This window comes from Maniola jurtina, chromosome 6, assembly GCF_905333055.1.
Source record: "Maniola jurtina chromosome 6, ilManJurt1.1, whole genome shotgun sequence".
Taxonomy (NCBI): Eukaryota; Metazoa; Arthropoda; class Insecta; order Lepidoptera; family Nymphalidae; genus Maniola; species Maniola jurtina.
In genome coordinates this window covers 11,403,973-11,427,105 of record NC_060034.1, presented here as the reverse complement: position 1 = coordinate 11,427,105, position 23,133 = coordinate 11,403,973, and the positions used below count along the sequence as shown (strand labels likewise).

The window sequence follows — 23,133 nt, the reverse complement described above, 5'->3', positions numbered from 1 at the left end:
GATAAAAAATAGCCTATGTGCTAATCCAGGGTATAATCTATCTCGATTTTAAATTTCAGCCCAATCCGTCCAGTAGTTTTTGTGTGAAGGAGTAACAAACATACACACACACACATACAAACTTTCTTCTTCATAATATTAGTGTGAAGTATGATATACCTCAAGATTAATATTATTCTAAGTCGGCCCACTACAAAGCACGGGCATTCACACACCTTTATGTAGAACTCTCAGGTATGCAGTCCTCCTCGTCGGCCTCCTATTCAGAGGGTCGGGTGTTCGACTCCCGGTACGCATTTCCACCTTTTGAAGTTATACCTATGCGCTTTAAAAGCAATTTAAATGTCACTTGCTAATGGTGAAGGAAACCTGTATGCCTTTTTTTTTTTTTTTTTTTTTTGTTGACGCTGGGGAATGCATTTACGCATCCCCCCCCGGAGGGAGGGTATGTGGGACTCGCCGGCCGAGAGGCGACCGGAATACCCACTAAACCCCAGCGGCGCTACTGCGCGTCGCCTGGCGACTGGGTCACGGGAACGGCAGAAGCAAACAACCGCAACCCAGCCAGCGACGTCTGCCGAGGCAGACCCTCCACTGGGGACCTGCTCGGTCCCCACCACAGCACCTCCGGGACGCACCAACGAAGTGCGTCCCCCGACCCTGGGACGCGCAAGTCGCCCATGTCCCGTCCTATGCTTCGTCCACTGTGCCCTCTGCTAGTCAGAGGGACACGCGGAGAAACCTCCCTCCCTGCCAGGTCATTAGCCATAGCCAACAATATCTCCGAAGAGAAATTATTAGCCATGTTACCGGGGCGCACCGGCCCGAACACTGCTCTTCCCCTCGGACGCATCCGAAAGGGACCAGCAGAAACCTGTATGCCTTAGAGTTTTTTTACATTGGGCCACTCTAATAATCCCTTATCTTATGTACCTATATTATCGTAGGTACTTACTTATCTATATTTTATTCTAATTCTATCATTCGAGAATGACTCTCTTTCCATTTCCACACCTGCAACCGCAGAATCTGTGGCAATGTGTAAGAAATACATTCTCGTTTAGAAAATATTATTGCGTGTGTTTTTCTGATGGTCTCGCACGCGATGTGAAAATTTTCTTTCGTTGGCAGATTACGTCGTGAGTCCTGCTATCATGTTTATGATTATAACATGAACGCTCCCTTGTCATAATTGGGTTTGGAAATGACTCTGTTTGTGAGCAGAAATAAAATAAATATTCATTGGTAGGGACCATGCAGGAAAGGAAACATACATAAGAAACAAAGACTACCAAAACTTAACATGAAACATCGTATCCCTTCTGTGGAACACAGTATGAGGTATTCATCGCGTTTTCTTCTGCTAGGCGTAACGTAACCTTAGGCAACGTTTTATCACTTCGCATGATTTTCTTGAACAGTTTGTAGGTAGATTAAAATTAGAAGTTCAGGAAACTAGTTAATGAGTCGTGTAGATTTAGGTTTTCTGATAATCCCGTGGGAAATCTAAGCCACTTTCCAAGTACCCAAGCTCCAAGTCTTTAAGTTATCCTGTTTCCATGGAAAAATAAAGTCTGTCCGTCATTCCATTGTACCGTGTTAGAAAAACAACCCCACAAACTAACACTCTCTTGCATATAAAGTAGGATAAATATTAGTAGTACTTAGGGATTTACAGCCATAGCCTTAGATTAAGGATTGGTCTCCACTGCGCTCCGTAGTGGAGCTGATCCTTAATCTAAGTTATCAGTTATCACTTATCAGCCATATTCAAATCCACGATCTTTTGGTAAAGTTCATTGGGCTCTAACCGCTAAGCAATCGCGGCATTCACAATACACGAATTTTTGTGCTCTACAAAAATGCTTTCCCTAACTATTCGAAACGTGCGTTTTTCTTAGTAAAACTTTGAAAAGTTAAGCAGTGCGTGAACCGAGGGAGATCTGATGTGTTAATTTAGTTTGTCATGCGATGGGAAACAGCTATTTACCCAATGGGAGGGTGAGGAATGGGGAAATTAGCGACTCATTGTTAATACTAGGTTCATTGTGTTTTATTCGATTATTGTGTTACTAACTGATGCCCCCGACTTCGTCCGCGTGGATTTAGATTTTTAAAAATCTCGTGAATTAAAAATAGCCTATATCACTTCGGTCTTCAACTAGCTTTATCCCCGTGAAAAATCAGGTCAATCCGTTGCTCCATTGCGGCTTGATTGAAACACAAACCAACAAAGAAACACACTGGCATTTACAATATGAGAATGTGTAATGATTACATAACTAGATAGAATAGACGTTTTATTCCAGTGACGATCGTAAATAAGGAAAGAGTTTTTTATTGATGTGAAAACTTCTTTAGGCGCGCTGGGCGATTTTGGGATGGTTAAAAAAAAAATCGCGTCACCAACATGCTAATACAGACATGCTAATTTACCTATTAGTGTTCGAAGTGTCAATTGATGTAAAAACCTACTGTGTTATGTTTTAATTTAAGATGATATACCCACTTAGGATACTATAATTTTTGAAAATCTTAACTTATCTATAAGTTGTATTATAGGTATAGGATAGAGATGTCCCATATAGCTTAGGTATAAACTGATAAACACTGTCAAGCGAAGGCGATAATTGGTAACACACAAAATGCATTTAGGAAGGTCAAGGCGAAGCGGCAATTAGATTAGATCGCTCCCGGTAAATTGTCCAGGGAACAGACAACTTTCCCTACAATGCACCCACTGTACCATTACAGAGGCGTAAAACTTTGGCTAGGGTTGTGACTTGTGACTTGTGGTTTTACCACAGAATACTTAAACCATTCAGTGGTCGGTTCAACTAGTAGGTAACAGTGTGACTCGTTGGGAAATGGTCTCCCAACGAGTCACAATCACAGCTACAGTGTGACTCGTTGGGAATCACAATGGATAAAACAGTCGCAGATCTTTTGTACCATCACCCAATCGTGTCACAGTGTGACTCGTTGGGAAGTGAAAACTTGTCGTTTTTTCTTCCCATCGAGTGACATTCTTACTCGTTGCAATTTTATCCATTGTAATTGCCAACGAGTCACACCCAGATCTACTGAGGTCTACAGATGAGTCACACTGTGACACGATTGGGTGATGGTACAGAAGATCACTCCTCAAAGACGTTTAAATAAATAGCGACTGTTTTTTTAACTCGTACAGTGTTGCTAAAAATTAACAAACGCCTCTCTTTCTATCGTGTAAGATGTTACCTGTCTCTCTCTAAAGAGAGTCGAGTGCCATCCAAGGGGTGTGCCGCCGTAGGTATAGGTACTTCTCAGGTCATGTGATCAAATGAGCTCGAATGGTTTTACCGAATATACCTAATATTGTATTTGTTATTTTATTTTACGGTTTAGTTATATTAAACAGGATTAACAGGCAACATGTTATTTACTGAAACTATTTGGTACATCAAGTCAGGTTATGCTTTATATTAGGTACAATATTGAAAGGACTGAAAACTACCTACGCATAAAATGGAAGATAACCAAAGCAAAAGAATGAAATAATTATTCCACAAAATGTATATTCAGATATTTAACAAAGTAAGCCTTTATGCTAAATAATGTTTGCAAAAAAAGCCATTACAACGCTTCCCGCTGTTTTCAAATAATCAATTCGCTACGCGCTGCGGTAAAAATATTTTGTCGTACATTCCACACAATGTCCACCCGTACTGTACTAGTTTGGCTATTTAACACCCATAATGTATTTTTGAGAATCAACAATGGACCAATGATTATGTTATACTGTTGTAAAGTCAGCCCAACGTCCAGAGGTTATTGTTTACCTCAAAGTGCGGGCTATTCAAAATGAAATGACAACTGATGTGACCACAGGAAACTTAATGCGAAGGGAGTAAGGCTCATTATTGATTGGTTTTAGTTTTTCCAAAGTGACAATATTTCGTATTTGCATCGAAAAGCGTGGGGTAAGAGGTGTGTGATTTATGTGCGTCTTTTGTTTTTGGCTGTTTAGCCAGCGCCGGTATCAATGGTGTAAGCTTGGAAGGTCGTTATTCTTGCATTGTGCCACCAGTATTGTCTCTAACGACATCGTTAGTAAGTAGCGGGTGGTCTTGCGCATTGAAATTCTATTGATGACGTGATAAATCTTCACCTTCATGTTATTACTGGGAACGGTTTGGGTAATTGTTTCGATTGCACTGTGACATTTTACTTGCTTTAAATTCAAGAGTAGGTACTTACTAAATATGGTCCTACAAAAGAATACAAAATAATTTTGAGTTTTTCAAAAGGTTTAATCTTTTTGATAAACAAATATTTTGTACTAGATCATGCCCGCGACATTGTCCGCGTGGATTTAGGTTGTTGTAAATTCTGTGGGAACTCTTTGATTTATTCGGATCAAATGTAGCATTTCACCTTTCCAAGGATACAAACTATCTTTATATCAAATCATTTTATATTTTTTAAATCACTTTATATTTCATCAAAATTGATTAAACGGATGGCCGTGAAAAGCTAGCGAACATACAGATAGACACACTTTCGTAATTTATATAGTATTAGTATGGATGGATTATAACATTACGTATTATGCTCTTAAATGTACAATTTAAACTAAATTGATTGCTTAACAAACGGATAGTTGTTATTATATTAATTAAAACTTTACAAAGCATAATATCTGAACACAGTATTGAGGCATCAAGCTTTGTAGGTAAAAGTATTGATACTGCATCTGTTAGTATTTCTGATAGTAGGCGTATAAAAAAATTTCAAAAGAAAAATAAAACCGACTTCAAAAACCACAAACATTAAAAAGTAAAAAATAACTTTTATTTAGCTACACATGTAATGTACCTAGGTATGAAGTCGAGCGAGCATATTAAAACAAAATTAGAAATCCAAGAGTGAAGCTCGCCCGACTTCATACCTAGGTACATTACATGTGTAGCTAAATAAAAGTTATTTTTTACTTTTTAGTGTTTGTGGTTTTTGAAGTCGGTTTTATTTTTCTTTTGAAAATTTTTTATTTCACAATTTTTAGTGGTCCCACTGTAGTATAATATGTTATGCCCAGTGAAAACCCTACTGTTTACTAAGCTATTGCACTGATCGCGAGCAATTTGCTCCTATCTATTGAGGAGTTCTGTTCTCCATCTCCGAAGATATTCATCAGATCTTCACCAAATTTATATGGGACCAACTGCACAATATACTCTTTCAAACAAAAAAAAAATTTCCAAATCGGTCCAGGGGTCTTTGAGTAATCGGGGAACATACATAAAAAAAAAAAAAAAAAGATTCCGACGAATTGAGAACCTCCTCCTTTTTTGGAAGTCGGTTAAAAAGACACGTTTATGGCTCGGATTGTAAAATTTATTTTATGTTTTCATGCATTAAATCTAAAAGCGTATGAATGGGTATTTTTTCCCAAAACCGTGTGTCACATGCTGATATATCGCCCTAAATGTAACAAAGGGAATTCTTTGTACTTTTGTCAAAATAAAACGGTATCATGGTATCGTCCCACGCGATATGGGAATGTCACATTCACCAAAAACGTCACATGCATCGACGATCTAATACTTTTCACGAAGACAAAAGATATAAGCAGGAAAAGATTGAAAACATTTGTAAGCTCCGGCTTAGTAAAGCTATTTCACGCGAATTTTAACTTATATGAGCTTAGTTTTTGTCAAAGCAAAGTTTGATTTATACTCGTAGTATATTGAGTTATTATTAACTGATGTGCTTTATAGAAATACATACAAGGTATTTTGCATATAGCAGCGCGAAGACTTCAAGTCATTCGGCTGAGTTGAATGGCTAGCTTTCCGGTAACTTAGGTACCGCATAGCCGCTAGACTTTATTCAGGTTGCCGTAAACAATTCCGGACTGCAACATCTTACTATTATAAAGCGCACTCAAACGCGTGCCTTGTGATATTGTTTATTTTTTTTTCACCTCATTTAAATTAATAATTTGCTTGCATAATCCGCCCTATTTAAACTTTCATAAGATTAAGTATTATTAATGCAGGTTTGTTGGTTTAAAAACTAAAACTACTAAAATTATGTTTTGCCATCCCTATGAACATCGTTTATCCCGTATTATCAGCAGTATCCCTAAATTTTACAACAGCAAAGCTACTAAAAAAGATTAATTTATTCCCCAAAATTTTTTCAATTACATGAAAGACGTACCTAACAAAAAAACTCAATATCTGTTCGAAACTGTTCAAACATTTTTATTGCTCAAACTCCATGATCGGCTCTAAGTTATTACAAAACCAAAGTTGTATTGTTGTCCCGGGACGGGTGATCCATGATGTCGCATTGTACATCCTGGCGGTGAACAATAACTTGACCATCGGGAACAAGCTTTTGTTACCGGCAGCTGAATATTTCTGTAATTTCTGTTGAGAACGCCTATCAGACCGAAACGGGGAAAGACTTTTGTGGCCTGGCTCGGTGATTTTGCTCTCGATCTAGACAATGAAGTTTTACTTTTAACTTTATTTTAACTTCAGTTTATTATACAAATTAAACTAAATAATTTTATGGTTTTATTATATTAAAACTGGGCTGCGTTGTAGATAATATTTAATAGGCAAAGGGTCCAATACAAATAAAAGTTTTACACACATAATTTTTTCTTATTGTTAAAACCAAATTACGTAGGTTAGTATCTGGTTTTCTTTCATTAGGATTTAAGACCGCTTTGTGGTGATTCTCTTTTAAAGATCAAAGCAATCTACTAATCGAAGTTAGGATATACTTTACTCGTGTCTGATATACGATGTTTACATAAAGAACAATAATTTAAACTTAACAGTTAACACCAAAGGTTAACATTATATTACCTACTTACTTCTAATGACGTCGACCGATGTTTCAAAATTACGCTATTTTTTGAGTTGCAGGCATTTTTCTTATTCTGACATATTTTGGACTGCCCATTATTTTGTATTGTATAAAACCGATAAATGTTTTATGTTACTTTTTGCAGCAAGCGCTTAGTTTATTAAATACGATAAGTGCACAAAAAATAAACATAACACACGCTTAAAAAGAAGTAAAAAAAATTAATGTCCTCCGATAGATGGTGACGCGTAAGTTGCTACTATTATTGGCTCTGTAATATTAATGGTGTTATCCAGATCCTTTTTTATGACAATATTATAGTGTCGATGATGGTTCCTTGTGAACTGTATAAAAGAAACCATAACTCATATTCAGTGAATGAAATTTGAGATTTGATGCAAAAAAATGTGTCTATTTTCTGAATGCTATTTTTAACCCCCGACCCAAAAAGAGGGGTGTTATAAGTTGGACGTGTGTATCTGTGTATCTGTCTGTAGCATCGTAGCGCCTAAACGAATGAACCGATTTTAATTTAGTTTTTTTTGTTTGAAAGGTGGCTTGATCGGGAGTGTTCTTAGCTATCATCCAAGAAAATCGGTCCAGCCGTTTGTAAGTTATCAGCTTTTTTCTAGTTACCGTAACCTTCACTTGTCGGGGGTGTTATAAATTTTTGATTTACACTTCTTATTATATTTCTTCGTTATACATGATGATGTACTATGTAGACCACATAGTCATCAGACAACCGACTTTACAAAGTAGAGTCTTTAGAGAAATATATTTTATCATCTATTTTTTTTTAATGTGTGTTTGTTGTGATCTCAAAATGCCGAGTCAAAGAGAAGCCCAACCATCGAAATATTACTTAAGTCTTTCTCACGGTTTAAGCAATGTTGTCCCACTGATTATGCTTGGACTTATGATTCAATATGTACATTTAGTACCTTCCTAATCGTACCAGTTTGCATATTTTACAATTTATTTCTTAGAAGTAAATATAGTTTTATTTTAGCTGTTCGTGCAAAACATAACAATTTAGAGAGGCGTAAAATCAAAAAATTATGTGTTTAGATTTAAATATAGCTAAATCTCAGTCCGTAGTCCTTTATTCTCTTTTTTTCTTTCACTGCGAACAATGGCGTGGATTCATGCTTTCCCTCCTCACTCCTCAGCCAAATAACCTCTCAGCTTTAACGAAGCAAGCAATAAAGAGACAGAATTAAAACTGAGTGGAGTGTCCTCTAAGAGATTTCACGGACATTCGGCATTAACACTACTCCCATAATGAGGGAGGTAGTGAAACTTTGGAACGATTCCAGAATAACTCGTAAACATTCCTGGAAAATAGCTAATGGGGTAAGAGGGGTGGAATTTTAAAACAATTTATTACTAAAGTGTTTTCTGTTGTAAGTCAATTAGAGTTGGTTTATTTTAAACAGATTTTAAGCTCAACCATGTTTGAACTATCAGGCCTCGTTTATGAGTTCGTAACTTGTATTACAAATGTTAGGAACGGACGAAGTTCATAGCATAGAGTATATAAAATCATCACTGCCGAGAAGCATATAAGTTTAAGTACAGGTTTAAATAGTCTTACAAAATTGCAGCGTATGCCCTAGAAAATTATGTGAACTAGTACCTACATATTTAAGTTAAAAACTGTAAAGCTACCTTTACCTACGTAATTATGTAAATAGACTACGTTGTATCAATATAATTATATTTGAAAACTCTGACACAGTATAGGTACCTACTTACCTGGGCAACATAATATCCCTAAGACTCACTTTAATTTAGGTATTTTTCAGTAAATCATTATGTTATGTGCGCCCAATTCTATTCCATAAGATACCAGATTACTGTTCCCTACTCGGATTTGCATACCTAGTGGTGTTGCATGAAATTCTCAGCACTTACATGGAATTAACATACCGCAATCAGCAGAGAATGGAGATTACGAGTTTATTGTGAGCTTTCACATTAAACTTAGGAACAAAAAGCTGTAATCTGATATTTTATTTCAATACCTGAAGAGTTATAAAGTAAACAGTAAGTAAATATCAGAGCTTTTTAGACTTAAAATTCTACAAGGAAATTAATTATAGTAAGTGAATAGTTTGTGATTATGGAACTTAAATTATAAAGATATTAAAATGAAATTTATTTATTATATTGATATTTATTTTATTGACGATGCCTGCCACAAAAAAAAAACATACTTACATAATAATATATCGTTGTTACCTCATACATAAATTATTAAAAGCGGCGAGTCGCTCGGTAAAGTTAAAACCTCTATATCTCTATGTTTTGGGAGCTTAACCCGACGCCAGGTATTAACCGGCTTAAACTCTCTACTTCTACTTGCAAACTTCACGATTAACCTGCATTAACGTATCTCTACATCAAAACGCGTTATGTTCGACTACTCACTATAACATTCTAATATTACGAACCCAAACAAGTACATAGGAACTTACCTTTGTACATATTACAAGTTTCTTCATGTTTCTTGTCTCGCAAGTCGCAACCAATACCGTATCCAGGAATACAGGCAATGGCGTGCACAAGTTTTGAAAATATGGTGGGTTTAGGCAGGAACCTATTTATTTGCAGGTCAAAATGAAAAACCGAGGCAAAATGAAGAACCGAGGCATGTAAGTAGGTAAGTCTAGAGTATTCATACCTTATGTTAGCTTAGCACACATTTTGACCTTATATAGCCTTTGCTTGAATGTAGGTGACTTTTAAGTTTATTAATAATTTTTCTTGAATGAGTAAATAAAACATGAAAGGCGGCTTAGATTTCCCAGAATAACTCATTATGTATGTTTGTAAGACTTGACCGGTGTAATCTTATCTTGATGGGCTGTTTTAAGATATCCAATGTTTACTCGAGTTTGTTAAAATTATGTGTGCTTGATTAGATTGTGTGGGTGTATGTTAGATATACATACTTAATCGTATTTGATACCTATTATGGGCTTTCCCTAATTATTCTTTTTTGAAATACTTAGCACATTTACCATCTGAAACCAAAATAAATCACAGCATGTATTTAGTTTTTCTAAAACTTTTTACACATGATCTTGGACTCAAAGTAAAATAAAAATACAAGTATATTTTTTGGGAGTTTGTCTGATAATTTTGCTATGTTTTAGCTTAACCAATTTAAATGTGCGTTAAGGCTGCACGTAGCTGAAATGAAAATCTTGGGCAGGTGGAGTTAGTTACCTTACTTCATAAGGCACAAAATACACATCTTTAAAGCAGCGCCAATCGAAGATTTCTTGGATAGATGGCTGCGGTGGTATGGTCATGTTATGAGAAGACCCGAGAATTACATGACCAGAAGCGTAATAGATGCTAAGCGCAGGACCCGGACGATGAGGAAGACCTCGACAAACCTGGATGTTGGTAGTATTAGTCACATAGTCGACCAGCCTTATAGTCGACCTTAAAACAGCTCAAATTTATTTATTTATTTATTTATTCAAAGGTACACACACAACAGGTTGTAACTAAAAATGGTCGAAACATAAAAAAAAAAGATCCTAATCTAAGTGACAACCCCTAATAGGTGTACACAGCAATACTATACCTAAATACATTACACAAGATATACACAGAATTTTTAACATGAAGGCTTAATAAAAATTTACAATAATATTTACAATATAAAATGGTTTACTACATGAGATTAGTATTTAAATGACAAATATGCATAGAAATTAAATCTTATATATATACGAACAGTATTTAAAAAATAAAGATGAAAGAAGAATGTTACGAAAAAAGTTGATGAATTTCTTTTTTAAATATATTAATATTATTGTTAAAAGATCATTATACAGGCGACACATACGAACAACTGGATTATAGAAGGAAGTATTATTCTTGTAAACATTAAGGACAAAAGGTCTAGGGTTTCTTAATCGGACATTAAAATTAATATTGATCAAAGAGAGTAATACGGGAGAATCTATTTTGGAGTGAATAATCCTAAGTAAAGATATCAAATGGTAATACTTCCGACGAAATTCTAGAGTTTTCAACCCAAATTGACATAATGACCATCCAAAACAAAACAACTTGGAGAAATATGGTTAGGAGACCTGACCCCAACTAATTTGGGAAAAGGCTAGGTCTATTATATACAACGAAAGCTGCGAAAACCCAGAACCATTTAATTCGATAATAATACATTATTCCTGATAACCGCTAATTACCATAGCTTCCCCACAAAACTGGATTTCAACATAAACAACCTATTGTAGCTCTGTCATTGTAATTGTACCGTAATTTAGTCATACGATACGGAATGCCGTATCACCGCGCTCCTATTACTCAGTGCCACTTTAAACTCTCGTATTAAAACCTCCTGTCATGTGAACATCAATTTGTCATTTTACCCGCATCTTGTGTTTCTGAGGAGATATCCTGATACTATGACAGCTCAGATATTATGTTTTATTTAAGACATTAACGAGTCGCAGGGAGCCACTGGATTCAGGTGGCGCAAGATCGTGTGAAAGTCCCTACATGCCTGCGACTTATCCACGGAATAAAGGTTACTTTTAAAAAACCGGCCAATTGCGAGTCAGACTCGGGCACTGAGGGTTCCGTACTTGGGTATTTTTTCCAACATTTTGCACGATAAATGAAAAACTATTACGCATAAAAATAAATGAAAATCTGTTTTAGAATGTACAGGTAAAGCCCTTTCATATGATACCCCACTTGGTATAGTTATCTTACTTTGAAAATTGAAACACATTTTAATTTTCTTTTAAAATATGATGTAACCACAAATTCGCGGTTTTCAAATTTATTCCTGTACTTGTGCTATCAGACCTACCCACCTACCAAACATGATTCTAGTTCAACGGGAAGTACCCTATAGGTTTCTTGACAGACACGACGGACGGACGGACGGACGGACGGACGGACGGACAGACAGACAGACAGACAGACAGACAACAAAGTGATCCTACAAGGGTTCCGTTTTTCCTTTTCAGGTACGGAACCCTAAAAATCGTGATGAAGTGATCTTTTTAGCTATGATGCCGTGTAGATTTTATCTGTAGTTATCAAATTATTAACAGGGCTCTCTCCGTCACTCGATTCATACAATCGTAGTTCCAATTTCGCGTAACTTTGAAACCGAATATTTTAACAGAAATCTGGAAAACCACAGACATAGATATTAGTTTCTAGAATATGTCTGCAAAATTTCATTGACTTTGGTTGCTTAATATTCAAATGAAATTGGAACTACGATTGTATGAAACGAGTGACGGAGAGAGTCCTCTTAAGTGTAATCGCTTTTTATGCGTATTACGTGTCTACTAAGTCAGTCATATTGTATGTAGGTTAGCATCATCATTAATAATTGCCAGGTAGGTATGACTGTAATCAAGTATGAACTTACCAACTGTAAAGCTAGAATGCTATAAACTATAAAAAACTGCAATTAGTTTCACTTTGTTTCAATAAATAAACAACAAGGAACAAAGCAAACATTTTCAGCAGATACAAAATACAAAAATCAAAGCCTCTTTTGAAATCACTGTTGTTGGTATCCAACGGCTGTAGTTTCCTGTCTCTTTTTGGGCTGTCTTGCCTATTGTATGCCCAGAGCTTTATACGGAACTAAATTTAAACTTGATCGATACGGATTATACCCAGCATCCACAGCACAGACATTGCAGACATTTTATTAATAGATCGTCTATTTAACTGCAGTTTCTAGGTACGTGATGTGCCAACCAGTGTTCTATTTAAGGAAATAATACTCAAAAGGTATGTAATATGTACTACTAGAGCTTTAATCCGGTTGAAAAGTTTCTGAACATTGGGTCAGAGTAAAATTACAAAAGTTTTTGCAACATGCTACAAGCTGTAATAGGTTTTTGTGTGTGGACTAAAAGATTTACAAAAACTAGATTATTCTTGAGTATATAAATTTATTTGTGGTCGAGTCATATTTTGCGAAAAGAATTAGCCTGGCTGTAGGGTGCGAAAATACAGCTAGTGCTCCTGAAATTAGTACTGGCAGAGGTTTTATTTTTGCATGTTCAATAAAAAAGAACTTGTGTGTAGTTAATCTGCAAAAGGGAATTTATAAAGTGCAGGTAGGGACAAGAGGTATTTTACAGGTAGAGCCACACCGTAGTTTACATTTTCCGAATAGCCAAAAACGTTCGGAATTGACGAAGTTAATGAAAACATTGCCAGCAATTACCCAACACCCATACAATAATAAACCAAAGTGTATTGGATAGTGACGATGGTAGGCTCAAAAATCAGCTCTATGGACGTATGAGCTTACCATTTCGAGCAAATTCACTAGGGTTGATTTACCCCGCAACCCTCCTGCCCATCTACCCCGTCTAGACCGCCAGCCAGCCAGCCAGTCAGTTTTATTAAACCTCTGGAAGTGGGAGGACGTTTCGTCTCCGTTCCGTTGGCGCGAATTTTTAAACGCGTGTGAATTCAAATTCCAATCGTGTTTTTCAGTGGTTGTCAATTGACTCTTTTTTTGGTGTTTTGGAACATTCGCTTTGGAATTTTGGACTTTATTCGATCACGTAAGAATATTCATTGGTTCAATTAAATTGACGCACGCAGATTTGGTTTGCATTTTCATCAAATTGTTTTATTTTATTCAAATCCAATTAAATATACTTACAGGATTTTAACATGCATTTTGGCGTTTTAATTAATTCGATATTAATATGCGCTTGTTTTATTTAAACAAATAGTTTAATTAAGTTATATTTTCCATAACAGATGAAAACTTTATGCATGCAGTTGATAGAATATTTTTTAGTGGCTTTCATCAATATAGTTTCCTGAAAATCGTAAATCTAACAAGCTGTTAAAATACATAATTGTCATTTTTATGGTACTAACAATTAAAGTTTATTTAATTAAGCTCTATAAATAAAATGCTGCCGTTTTTGATACATTCGTATTTCGTAGCCACCATTTTTTCTATGTAATTTAATTTATTTAGGCATAAGCTATGTATTTACCCAAAGTATATAATAATTTAAGTGCGAGTACCTTGATAGGTACTTTATTATGTCGAGTGTATAATTTTTCAATCAAATTAAATTACTTACTACGGGCGTGGAAACATACCCTTTCCGCACGTTTAACCTTGTTAAAAGCTTTATGTTGTATAAAGTATTAATTTTTTGTGCGTGTAAAACAAACATACAGGAAGTAAAATGGAAAAGCGTTCATGCGTGTTAACTTTGTTACGCGATCGGACTAAAATTGCGGAACAATACATAACCATTGATCACCTAGATTGAATTGGGTGTTCATTTTATCTTTGTTTTTAACCCCCGACCCAAAAAGAGGGGTGTTATAAGTTTGACGTGTGTATCTGTGTATCTATGTATCTGTGTATCTGTCTGTGGCATCGTAGCTCCTATACTAATGAACCGATTTTAATTTAGTTTTTGTTTGAAAGCTGGCTTGATCGAGAGTGTTCTTAGCTATAATCCAAGAAAATCGGTTCAGCCGTTTGAAAGTTATCAGCTCTTTTCTAGTTACTGTAACCTTCACTTGTTACAATAACTAGAAAAGAGCTGATAACTTTCAAACGGCTGAACCGATTTTCTTGGATTATAGCTAAGAACACTCTCGATCAAGCCACCTTTCAAACAAAAAAAACTAAATTAAAATCGGTTCAGTAGTTTAGGAGCTACGATGCCACAGACAGATACACAGATACACACGTCAAACTTATAACACCCCTCTTTTTGGGCCAGGGGTTAAAGATACCTCTATTTAATAAGAAAGAAGGATATGGAGTTAAGGCCCACAACGTTCCAGACTCGTGTGCTGCAGTCTTCTTTCCTAACATCAATTTTCAGATAGAATGTAGCCTATGAACCTTGTATATACGTCGGTGTAGATATGTCGTTTATGTATTACATTAATCATAAGTTTAGACACATAAGTCGTGAGTCGTGACATAATAGCACACAGACAGACACGTTTTCGTAAGATAAGATATGCCTGACCAGGAGTAAAACCCATGACTCCTTGATGGGAAAACATGAGTTCTAACCACTAGACTACCCCGGTTTATATTTTGATTTACATTGCAATATTTTTGCGCTCATCGTTCCGGGCGTTCATTATTTTGAAGCTCAATGGGAGTAACGAAAGGGAGTGAAGTTGAGAGTTAAGTGGAATAGCATTGTAAAAATAAGTGCAAAAGGGATGTCAAAATGTACTTAAGAGCGAAAAGTCGTTTTTCGAAGACATTTTTGCAAAGCTCTCAAGAGTTTGAGAAAGAAAAAAACGACTTCCGTCCCGTCCCGACCCGTCCGCCACTTATCACTGGCGGGCAAGAAGCGATGAATTAGCGAAAATATATCCTACCTAGTATAAAGCCCTGGACAGATACGACGCTTGGCGACAGTGATGCAGGATGGCTCTAACACGGCGTGTGGTGTGATAATGTCATACACGGAGCTGCGACTGCATTTGCTGCCAACTAAAATCTTCCTTTCATTGTCATACACGGGACCACTCGAGCAGTCGAAAGAGGAAGCACGTAACACAGCATAAGTAGCGCCTAACAGCAGCATTGCAAGTCCTTACGCGCGCTCTGCAGTGTGAACGCTATCGACAAGTTTCTTACATAGACGTTGTTTTAATTGCAAAATAGGTTTGCACTTAACGGCAATTATACCTTATGGAAAGTTATTATATGGTCTAAGTCGGAGCGTGCTTATCTACAACGTGCCTATTCAATTTTTTCTTGAAAGTATTTAACAGGGCTCTCTCCGTCACTCGTTTTATACAATCGTAGTTCCAATTTCATTTGAATATTAAGCAACCAAAGTCCATGAAATTTTGCAGACATATTCTAGAAACTAGTCTGTGGTGTTTTAGATTTTTCTAAAAATATGTAGTTTTAAAATTACAGGGGCTCAAAGATTTGTATGAAATTTTTTAAGACCGCGTAACTTTGAAACCGAATATTTTAACAGAAATCTGGAAAACCACAGACATAGATATTAGTTTCTAGAATATGTCTGCAAAATTTCATGGACTTTGGTTGCTTAATATTCAAATGAAATTGGAACTAAGATTGAATGAAACGAGTGACGGAGAGAGCCCTCTTAAGCTACACGTCACAGGAGACACGGACACTTTAAAGGCCTTCCAAACCTTAAAAGCTTATATCAGAAACGTTGAATAAACTAGGAGCTATGTTGAATATGATTCCGCCACGCGTTGTGTATGCCCAACTGTTTACCATGAAATTCGGATCATCAGTTTTTTGGCAACATCAAAAAGTTGGGAATTTCTTGTCGGGGGATTTTTTACTTTAGCTTGATACAAAACACGATAAAATAAAACTTTAGAAAATTACATTATAGTACTAGCATAATATATTAATTATTATTAAGTGCTTATAGTCAGTTTTAAAATTAAACAACTCAAATCGAAATTATTCTTTAAAAACTTTAAGGATTTGAATTCAATAAATATCTATTTTGTTCATAAAATATACCTAAATGCGACAAAAATAAAATTATATAATCGTTTATGAAACAGCGACGTTTTCAACTTAAAAGCTGAACTTGAAAGCGCAACTTATGTGTATGACTCCCCTTACTATGAAAAGCTTGCAAATCGTCTAAGCACGAATAATTTTAACGCACTTAAACACTTGTGCGTCTAGCTAGAGTAATATTATGTTCTTTTTGTCTTTTCGTAATGAAAGTCATTTGTACGAATATGCTACAAGAGGAAACGTTTTATCTTTTACTTTGATACATTATTAACAGGGCTCTCTCCGTCACTCGTTTCATACAATCGTAGTTCCAATTTCATTTGAATATTAAGCAACCAAAGTCCATGAAATTTTGCAGACATATTCTAGAAACTAATGTCTGTGTCTGTGGTGTTTTAGATTTTTCTAAAAATATGTAGTTTTAAAATTACAGAGGCTCAAAGATTTGTATGAAAATTTTAAGACCGCGTAACTTTGAAACCGAATATTTTAACAGAAATCTAGAAAACCACAGACATAGATATTAGTTTCTAGAATATGTCTGCAAAATTTCATGGACTTTGGTTGCTTAATATTCAAATGAAATTGGAACTACGATTGTATGAAACGAGTGACGGAGGAGCCCTCTTAACAACATTTTTTTCTCTTGAATTTTTATCGTACGTCGCGCGTCATACCTTTCGGTCTGAAAGCCCAAAAGAAATTTGGCGAAGGTGATTTATAAGTACCTATTAGTTGAAAATTAGTTCAGCTTGTAGGACTTTAAAAGCAATGCAGATTTTGATACAATTATTAACTTTGATATAATATTACTACTATAAATATTATAATAAGAAGGTAGACAGCGACAGACAAAGAGTCCACGTCATTGCTGACGAAGCCACATGCATTTTAAGAAATTAATGAATCTATTAACGTATGAATCAAAGTTGAACTTTACCATGCAGTTTAACACAGATATTCGATTTTGAGTACAAATTAACACAACACAGAAAATAATGGCATTCCGTTATCCCTGAATCAGTAATAACATAACCGTACATTCGACCGTTGTTTATAGTGCATCGAATGTTCATACAATATGTAGGGACACATAGTTACCTATCTCAGTTAATATAGTAGGTAGGAAATATTATGTCTGTTCTGTCTTTTTCAGCATCATACAAGTTTGTAGAAAGGCCTACCTTTAGCCTACTAAATAGGTAAGTACTCGTACCTAGATAACAGTAGGTAAATTAGTACCTACTTTCTTATCACTAAACTAGTTTGTATGTTTCGCAATTTGTTAAATGGGCATGTTTTAGTTTCAAGAACTAAAATGGAACTAAGCTCTTCTTTTGGCTTTGGTTACAAAGTAATGATTTAATAATGGTAGGTATATTTACATAATTATTAATCTATATTCTATATTAACCGTAGACCAATCTGCGTAGCCATCTGAGTAGCTTACCTATAGAGTATAGATCCATACTTAATATTATAAATACGAAAGTGTGTCTGTCTGTCTGTCTGCTACATTTTCACGGCCCGACAGTTTAACCGATTCTGACGAAATTTGGTACAGGGTTAGCTTATATCCCGGGGACGGACAAATGCTACTTTTTATCCCGGAAAATCAAAGAGTTCCCACGAGATTCCCAAAAACTTATCCGCTTAACCGAATTGTATGAAATTTGGTACCGAGCTTGCGTCCCTGTAATTGACATAGCCAACTTTTTATCCCGGAAAATCAAACATTTCCCACAGGATCTTTAAAAACCTAAATCCACGCGGACGAAGTCGCGGGCATTCTTTATAATTAATAAAGGAAAAACCTAGGAAAAATTAACATATCAACTTACAGCTTAGATTGCTGAGTTAAGAAGCTTGAAATTTCGCAAGGAGAGTTTCTCTATTTAGCGTAAACAATTACCCGATAAAAAAGAATTTTTAGAACATTTCAGTTGGACGAAACCGATGGCATAAGCTAGTCGTTCTCATCACCATTAGTAGGGTACTTAAAGGTCAACTAAACAATCGCCATAAAACACTTAATATTTTTGTAACAAAATAGTAAATAATATACACATAAAGTACACAGTACAAATAAATCCTCAGTAATCAAACAAATTACACAAATATGCCAAAATAAACAATCAGAAATAAACAACAAATGAAAATCGGAACAAATACTAAAACAAACACGCGTATCTGAGGTATCAGCCGAAACAATGATTTATTACGCAAAAAATGTAGGTACTGTACGTATATGGTAGGTAAATATTTAGCGGAGATTGTGGAATTTCGTTTTATTAAAAATACCGTGTATTTGGCCATCAATCTCATGGATTCACCGACGTCAATGTTTTATTTTAATCCCCGGTGAGCTATTTGAACTACTAACGGATATTAAACGCATATCGTGTAAAACTTCATTCAGTGTTCCACGAGTGTTTTAACTTGATTACGCGACCATAAAAATGTAATAAAACTTTATAATTTTATATCCATATATATAGTATATTATATGCAAGGAATTTAATATTACTTCGTAAAATGATAAGAACTCATGGAAGTAAATTCTTTTTACTAGTTTTTAGAGTTCCTTACCCAAAGGATAAAAACGGAGCCCTATTAATGTCACTCTGTTTCTGTCTGTCCGCCGGCTCCAGGTCTCTACCTCGTAGACGAAATAAGTTACAAAGCTCAAATAATAGCAAGCAAGCAAATAGCAAAAGCTTTCTATAGTTTCAAGTTTAAAATAACCACTATCAACTCCACTTCCTTCTATAATGCAAAACTAATTTCAAAAGCTTCACAGTTCAAAGGATTCAAATCAAATTTTGACTTTGGGTAGGTAGGTACCTAAAAGTAAAATAATGTTAGAGCTTCTCAAGACGACGAGTAAATTCATATTTCATATTGCCCAAATATAAATCTTTTTTTTTACTTCAAGACGACATTGAAAGTAAAAGCCGGAAGCATGGCAGTCACAAATAGAAACATTACTTCTTGTAGCAGTGTTATATGATACATTTGCCTGTTGGAGATGTAAAAATCGTTTCGTTACTTCAATACTCATGTGTTAGAATTTTTAAAAGACACCTGGTATGCATGTTTTTATTTAAAGGAGGAATAAACGCTGTGAGGTTAGAGTTCATTCAACTTACTTTGCATCCGACGGCCTAACCTCTAAAAAGTACGCCCTAACAAGGACAAAATACTATGGAACTAGTTGTTCGTCTGAGCCAAAGATGTCTCAAGCGCTTCAACAACTATTAAGGGCTTCACACATAAATGCGGGTTTGGAGCGTGACTTACCATCACAACTGTTTTGTCGCGTTACTGTAACTTTAATAGCTGTATTGTTAACTGTTTAGATGTTTTACGACACTGTGCTTGTACTGAAAATAACTGACACCCTTATTCACAATACATTTAAAAAGAAAATGATTTTGCAATAAAACCTTTTTTAACCCTCGACCCAAAAAGAGGGGTGTTATAAGTTTGACGTGTGTATCTGTGTGTCTGTGTATCTGTGTATCTGTCTGTGGCGCCGTAGCGCCTAAAACAATGAACCGATTTTAATTTAGTTTTTTTGTTTGAAAGGTGGCTTGATCGAGAGTGTTCTTAGCTATAATCCAAGAAAATCGGTTCAGCTGTTTGAAAGTTATCAGCTCTTTTCTAGTTACTGTAACCTTCACTTGTCGGGGGTGTTATAAATTTTTAATTTACACTTGTTGCAACATGTATTTTAAGTTGATGCTTATTATAAGTACCTATACGTAATAAATCGTGAATGTAGTTTTATAGTTCTGGGTTTTGTGATTTGAGTTAGGCGTTTTTGATTACAATTAATCAAATAAATAGTTATTTCCATTGAATAAATAAATAAGGAACAATTCTTGTATAATACTCCCATCTCAATCTATGCAAGCTTACTTGAAATACAAGCCTCGTGGCTTGTGCAGCAACAAACACTGTTGCGTTCAAAAACCGCTAGTATGAAGATGGCTCTAGCAACTGAGTATCTCTCTAACTTCCAGTGTCAAAGGGGTCATCGGTTACCAAACGGATATATCCCATCTATTCCTGAACGTTGTTTAGCATACAATATGTAGTACATATACATATAATAGTGTAGAGTGGAGACCATACGAAATGTGCATACACTCAAGCCCACGCGGGTCACAGTACTTAGCGCCTTCCTCGTCTGTTTGCGAAAACCGCAGGAAGCGAAAAAGTTAAGACGCCCGTTATATTTACATAAATATTTATAAGTCACACATGTCGTACGTTACGGTTACCTCCTTGGCTATTTGCATACAAAATTGCAGGTATCCGGTTAAAAATATTTAAATTTATAATAAAATTTAAGGGTTAGTTTACCTTACAAATTGCTCAGTTCCTTAAATTTATTGCAGAAAAAATGTCACCTTATTTACTCATTAGTAAGCAGAACATCTAAACTCAGAAAAGTCATTAGCTAATTTGTTATCGGTCCCCCATCCTGTCTCTCAAACAACTCACCCGGTTTCAATTGGCCCATCTTGTAGAGGAGGAAATTTTTCGGTAATAAATATGGGCATTCACCGTCTAAAAATATATACCACCTAACTCACCCTATTAACTAGAGCTTATCTTCTTTTTACGATCCCTTAGGGACTATAGAATTGACCTCTTATCTGCCGTCAAATGCCAAGGATAGGATGGTCCAATTTAAAATTTAATTTTCCGAAACCCGATACTTTTGCCTTAACTTTATATAGCAAATGGATCAATGGAGCGAGCGTCGCTTGAAAGATTTTCCGATTCGAAGAGGTCACGTAATTACTACCCCGACGTTCCTATCGGGGGCCCTTTGCTTTAAAAGCCTATTCTTGTCACAGATAAAACGAAGATATCTCGTGACCTCGGTATATCGTACGTTTCGAGGATAAGAGAAACAATGAATTTTAATACAGTGCGCAACCCGACCGGGGGTCATAAATAAGTCTTATCGAATAGGTAATTGGTAACGTAGGCGATCGCTCCTAAACCACGGATAGTGATATCCAACACGTAACTATAAATTAAATTACACCATCTTAACTCTAACGTATGCTTTCAACGACTAAGTGATTTAATGAGTAATTTCATTCACGATAACTTTAATCGCTTTGAGAAATGTTGTTGTGGTTTTCGACTTCAGCAACTGAGCGTTTCAAGTATGTTTTCTTAACAAAGCTTATCTTTTTATCAACAAGTATACTAAAGTGCAACTTCAGTAGTTGTTGTGTACCTAAGATATTATGTGGAGTTAAAAAAATACAATAACTTTTATAGCTTTGGAACACCTAACACGCGATCCGAATGCACCTCTACATCTTTCTTAAAAAAACAACACACAATCTATATACATATTATAACAAGTATAAATTAAAGATTTATAACACCCCCGACAAGTGAAGGTTACAGTAACTAGAAAAGAGCTGATAACTTTTAAACGGCTGAATCGATTTTCTTGGATTATAGCTAAGAACACTCTCGATCAAGCCACCTTTCAAACAAAAAAAACTAAATTAAAATCGGTTCATTAGTTTAAGAGCTACGATACCACAGACAGATACACAGATACACAGACACACAGATACACACGTCAAACTTATAACACCCCTCTTTTTGGGTCGGGGGTTAAAAAGACTTAACCTGACTGACTGATCTATGTGTTGTACAGCCTAAACCACTGGGGTTAGAAAAGGATGAAAGTACATATCATTTTTCAAGTTATTTGTTATATAGTTAGTGGAATTTGGGCGTATGGTCAAAAATGAAGAAGTACGTAGGTCATAAGTGCCTAAGTAGGATTTTCGAAATTCCACCTCCTAAACCATTTTCAAAAAGTCCACTCGAGCGAAGTCGAGGCAGGTCAGCTAATCAATTGTATTTTCTAAAGATAAAAATAGAAACGTACATTTACAATCCGTTTGTAGGAAATGGTTAAATTCCCGGTAACAATATTAAAGGCAGTCAAAATCCTTGAGTGACGGCGGGACCTAAATCCATCATCAAGTCTATCAAAATCGAATAAAGTGCAATTTTCCCCCATTACCGCCCTTCATATCTTCCGTCATTTTACGTATCGTTTCCGAACCTAAAAGAGGGTAAGATGTAAAGACGAAAATAATAAATCCGTATCGAATGTATGCACGGTTGGAGCGAATGAGTCTACGAAATATGATATTCGCTCGTGAAATTCGTCTGTCAGAGTTTCTGGCGATCCATCACCAATTAAATGTTGGACTGTTGACGATACATTATCAGCTGCGAATGAACTCTGATTGATGGTGGCTGGTATCATGAAACCGTAATATTTGTTCGCTAAAATTTCTTCTCAATGGGCATTTCAAACTTTTATCAGCCGTTATAAATTGTGTGTAAAGAATACAATAGTTATTTAGGTATACTACAAGTGCGGCATGTTGAAAATTACAGTCGAGGTTCAATTATATTGATTAAATATTATCGACGAAGACGACGACGAGTAAAAATTAGAAGGCACAGTGAATACCCTCACCTTCGGCTCAGGTATTCAATAGTTCTGAAAGGGTAATTTTCAATGCACACGTTTTACAAAAAAACACACATAAAAAACTTAGTCAGTTAAATTACTTGATATACATAGGTACATCTATGTTTCATCAGAAGGCATTGAGATCATTGAGATTTGAAATATTTAACAAATAATAAACGCGCGCGGAATT

At 35.7% G+C, this 23,133-nt stretch overlaps 1 protein-coding gene across 2 annotated transcripts in view; it reads left to right on the top strand.

The window, feature by feature from the left end:
- The window catches only part of LOC123866411 (roundabout homolog 2-like), a 70,080-nt gene that overhangs the window by 5,459 nt on the left and 41,488 nt on the right, over window positions 1–23,133 (top strand). The window contains exon 1 of one of the 2 annotated variants that reach the window (XM_045907963.1): window positions 13,310–13,454. The exons of the other annotated variant lie outside the window; for it this stretch is intronic. The gene's annotated coding sequence lies outside the window, so the exon portion shown is untranslated. Of the gene's footprint in view, window positions 1–13,309; window positions 13,455–23,133 lie in introns of those variants that run through there. 2 annotated transcript variants of the gene reach the window in all.